Source organism: Penaeus chinensis, chromosome 11 (assembly GCF_019202785.1).
Source record: "Penaeus chinensis breed Huanghai No. 1 chromosome 11, ASM1920278v2, whole genome shotgun sequence".
Taxonomy (NCBI): Eukaryota; Metazoa; Arthropoda; class Malacostraca; order Decapoda; family Penaeidae; genus Penaeus; species Penaeus chinensis.
The window spans coordinates 1-4,861 of record NC_061829.1 but is presented as its reverse complement, the minus strand read 5'-3'; positions in this window follow the sequence as shown (position 1 = coordinate 4,861).

The following is a 4,861-nucleotide window of genomic DNA, read 5'->3' as shown; positions in this document are numbered from 1 at the left end:
ATAAAATATATATATATGTATTAGATATATAACATATATAGATACCTACATATATGTATATGTGTATGTATATATATATATATATATATTTATATTATATATATATATTATATACAAAAACATGTGTGGTGTGTTTGTGTGTGTGTGTGTGTGTGTGTGTGTTTTTGTGTGGTGTGTATGTGAGTGTGTTTGTGTGTGTTTGTTTGTGTTGTGAGTGTATGGGTGCATATATATATGTATGTATTGTAGACTTATATGTATATTATGCATATATATGTTGGTAATATTTATACATATGTATATACTATATCTCTGGCCACCCATGGAAAACTAGGTACCTTGTGGTCCTAGGCTGAACTGTGGTGGCTCTTGGAGCTTCGTACTAACATCGTACTAACTCCTGCCCCCGTGCCCCCTGGGTTACTGGGCGGCTGTGGGGAGGGCAGGCCTTGCCAGTCTGCCTCCCGAGATACCACTGCAACGAAAACATGTAGTTGTTGGTGCTTGGAGGGGAGGGCTTAAGTCCTCCCACCAGCTAGAACGGGCGGGGCTGTGGGTCCCTTGGGTTGGCGACCGCAGGACTCGGGTGGGGAGTGGGGGTTACCGTCATCCCATCTGGGTCCACAGCGGCGGCCAACATGGCGTGATGCATGGCGGGGGAAGCCCAGGTAGCCCTGCAGGCGGAGTTAGGGGACCTTGCCGCTAGCAAGCAGCTGAGAGTTGAGGTGGCTGCTCTCGCGAGGTGTGAAGACCTGGCAGTGGTACGATTAGTGTGGGTGGCGTACACTTATACTGGTCGGGCTGCAGCAATGGCCATCATTATCCAGGAGTGGCCAATAAGCCATATTCAGCAGGACTTCAACCCTCGGTAAATAGAGGTCATTCCAGTCGATGGAGCGTATTGAGATGAAGCTTTCACTTGCTTCATGTCTCTTATTGCTCTATACACTCCTACGAATGTTATATTCGTATTGTTTTGGTGACTTCAATGCGGTATCCGGCTGTGATCAGAGATGGCTATGAAGGTGTCTGTCGGTCCTCATGGCTGAGGGGCTGATGCTGCAGCGAGAATAAGCTCCTTTTCCGTGACTTTGCTAGGTCCAGAATTAAGGATTTCTGGCTCACTGGTATCAGAGTTCTGACCCGAATTGTTGAACTTGTACAGCCGTCACGGGTAGTTAGCCATGGAGATCGGACTCATCCTGTTGCACTCGTGGGGGGATCCTCTAGACTGCAGGGTGTATCGAAGCACCGTGTTCGGTGGAATTGTCACTAAGATTTGTTGTGGCTACTCTCGGGGTCCACTTTAGAACCCCCGTTGCCCAAATGGACAGATTGAGGGAGGACGAGTGTGCCGAGGGTTTGCCGGAGGCTATCTCTTGTCGGTCTCACAGCACTTGAGGGGCCAGACAGACACCTGTTCTTATGTTGGATACCTTCAAGTGTGAACGCCAAGAGCAAGACAGAATTTTCACTCGCAGAGGTGGGGGGTGGGGGGGGTGGGGGGGGGAACACTGGAAGCACAGATGCTTGTCATGCGGCTGGATTGTCAGGGGATCGCAACTTGCACCATTTCTGGTGTAAGGACTAGGTCATTGTTGAGAAGGGATAAGAACAGTTTTATCGGAATCTTTGCAGAGGAGGTCGAAAACAAATGACCTTCGTCCTGCCTACCAAGCCCTGAGAAAGGTGAACTCCAAGCCCTCTCACAGACGGACTGCGTTGCAAGCAAGTGGCCAGACCAGAGAATCTCAAATCCTCATGGGGTGCGTGTCATTGGGGTGAGTATTTTGAGCAGTGTATCAGGTTGATCACTAAACAGTTACTATACTTGGATGCGGGTTATGTTGAGATTCCCTACAGACACACCATCACGAGGATCCACATCTACCTGACAGAAGTCAGGGGGGGCAATATTCCTAGCTGAAGGTGGTTAAAGCGTTGCAGTGTTTTGTGCCACCCAGCTGAATGTTAAAGGCTGGTGGAGAACCTATGGCAAGGGGCTTGCATGCAGTCCTATCTGCCATCTGGCAGACTGGTACCATTCCCCCTGACTGCTGAGGGGTGTGGTCATCCTCTCTGGAAGGGGAAAAAGGGGATCACTGGGTATGCCAGCAATCACTGAGGCATTACACTAATCGTGTACCAGGCAAGGATCTACACAGCCGTAATGAGACGTATCCGAGACCACCTGCTGAGGCACAAGCAATTGGATTCACTCTGGTAAGTCCACATAGACGGCATCCTGGCGGCTTCAAGTCATTGTAGAGCGCCGTCGTGAGTTCGGATGTGGGCTTGCTCGCAGGAACTCCAACAAGAATTGTTGGATTCATAGCAAACCTGGATACAGGCACTGAAAGTGCTGTAAAGTGTGGTGGGGGCCTATTGAGCTTCTTCCCTGTTAGTTCAGGTGTGTGGCAAGTCAGTTGTTCTCTGCACCAACACTTTTCTATCACTTGCATGGATTGGATACAGGGTAGAGCTATGTCCATGTGAGCAACTTGGGGCCAATATCAAGGTTACAGACTTGACTTTGCTGTTGATGTTGCCATTCTATCTGTATCTCTGGAAACACTTGTAGTGGCTCTTGCATTTAACAATGCAAGCGAAGCCCCGGGGGCTAGAGGTCTCCTGGATCCAAGATCCAAGATCCAGGATTTGGGGGGCCTACTTGGTGACCCTGTGCGTCGTAATACGTCGCCTTGCAGTGTTACATCGAAGTCACAGAGAGTTTTATATACCGCGGTTTCGTGACAGATCACACACTCTGGGCTGTCAGGACCAGGAAGTCAGTAGACGGATTGGCCTGGCTGCAGGGGTCATGAGTCTCTCGACAAGAGTATTGGAGTGCTGGTGGCCTGTGCGAAAGACCAATCTATTTGTTTCATGGCCCTGATACTGCCAGTTTTACTATATGGTAGTGAAACTTGGACGCTATCTTGTGCTTCGGAATCTCGTCATGATGCAGTTCTTTGAGCCGGATCTTGGAAATAAAGTTGGCGGGACCTGTTACTTGCACCAATCCGTGATCGCTCATATTCAGGCTATTAAGGCACTATGGTTTGATTCCAGCAGGATGTCTTTCCTCACAGGATGTCTCCTCTTCGGACAAAACCTAGGGTGGTATGAGGCCTGTGGGCTTGGGTCAGATCGTTCTAACCTGTCGGGAGGAACTAGAGATGGGCGGGCACCTGCTTGGCGGCTCGCCATGAGGGTGGATGCGGCTATGCGCCCTGCGGCGTTAGCTCAATGATGATGATGATGACACCACACACACACACACTCACATATTATATATGCTATATTATATATATATACAATTTATGTTTGTTATACACACACACAACCTAACATACAAACTCACACAAATATATATTCATATTATATATATATATATATATATATATATATTATATATGTGTGTGTGCCTGTTGTGTGTGTGTGTGGTGGTGTGTGTGTGTGTATGTGTGTTGTGTGTGTGTGTTTGTGTGTGTGTGTATGTTCATATATATATAAATTTTTATAAAATAAAATTTATATATGTGTGTGGTGGTGTGTGTGTACATACATATATATGTATATGTATGTGTGTGTTTGTTTGTGTGTGTTGTGTGTTTTTGTTTGTGTGGTGTTGCTGTTTTGTGTGGGCGTGTGTGGTGTTTGTGTGTGTGTGTGTGTGTTTGTACATATTATAATCATATATTTTATATATATATATATATATTATATATATATTATATATATATATATATTGCTGTGTGTGTGTGTGTGTGAATATATGTATAAGTGTGTGTGTGTAGTGTATATATTATATATATATATATATTATATATATCTATGATATATATATATGTTGTGTCGTGTTGTGTGTGTGTGTGTGTGTGTGTGTGTGTGTGTGTGTTGTGAGTTTGTTCGTGTGTGTGTGTGTGTGTGTTTGTTCGTTCTGTATATGTGTGTGTGTATTCTATCCCCCCCCTACACACACACCCACACACAACACACACACACACACCAACACACCACACACACACACATATAATATATATATATAATTTTTTTTATAGATATATGTTGGTATATTATACATATATATATATACATAGTATGTATATATACATATTATACATATCGTTACATATATATGTATATAAAACGTTATATATATATATATATGTGTGTGTGTGTGTGGTGTGTATGTGTGGGTGTGTGTGAGTGTGTGTGTTGTTGTGTGTGTGTGTGTGTATGTGTGTGTGTGTGTGTGTGTGTGTATGTGTGTGTGTGTGTGTGTGTGTGTGTGTGTGTTTGTGTGTATGCGTGTGTGTGTTCATATATATATAAATACCCTTACATCATATATAATATATACCCCCCCCACACACACACACATATATATATATATATATATATAAGTTATTTATATATTTTTTTTTTTTTTTTTTTTTTTTTTTTCTCTTTATAAGGCCATTAATTCCACTGCAGGACATAGGCCTCTCTCAATTCATTCTGAGAGGTTAGATGGCAATGCCATTCTTGCCTGATTGGATGCCCTTCCTAATCAACCGCGGTTCGGCGCCCTAACAATTGTGCCATGGCGGTGACTAGACCATTGCGCATGGACCATTGCGGCAATAAATATATATGTTTATTATATATATGTATGTATTGTATATATATACATACCATACATACAGACAGACAAATTATACATTTGTTGTATATATATATTATAATTTATATATATATATATATGTGTTGTATGTATGTATTTATATATTAATTTGTTTATATATGTACATTATTTTATATATATTTATTTATATTATCTATATATAGTATATTTGTTTATTATTTTATATATATA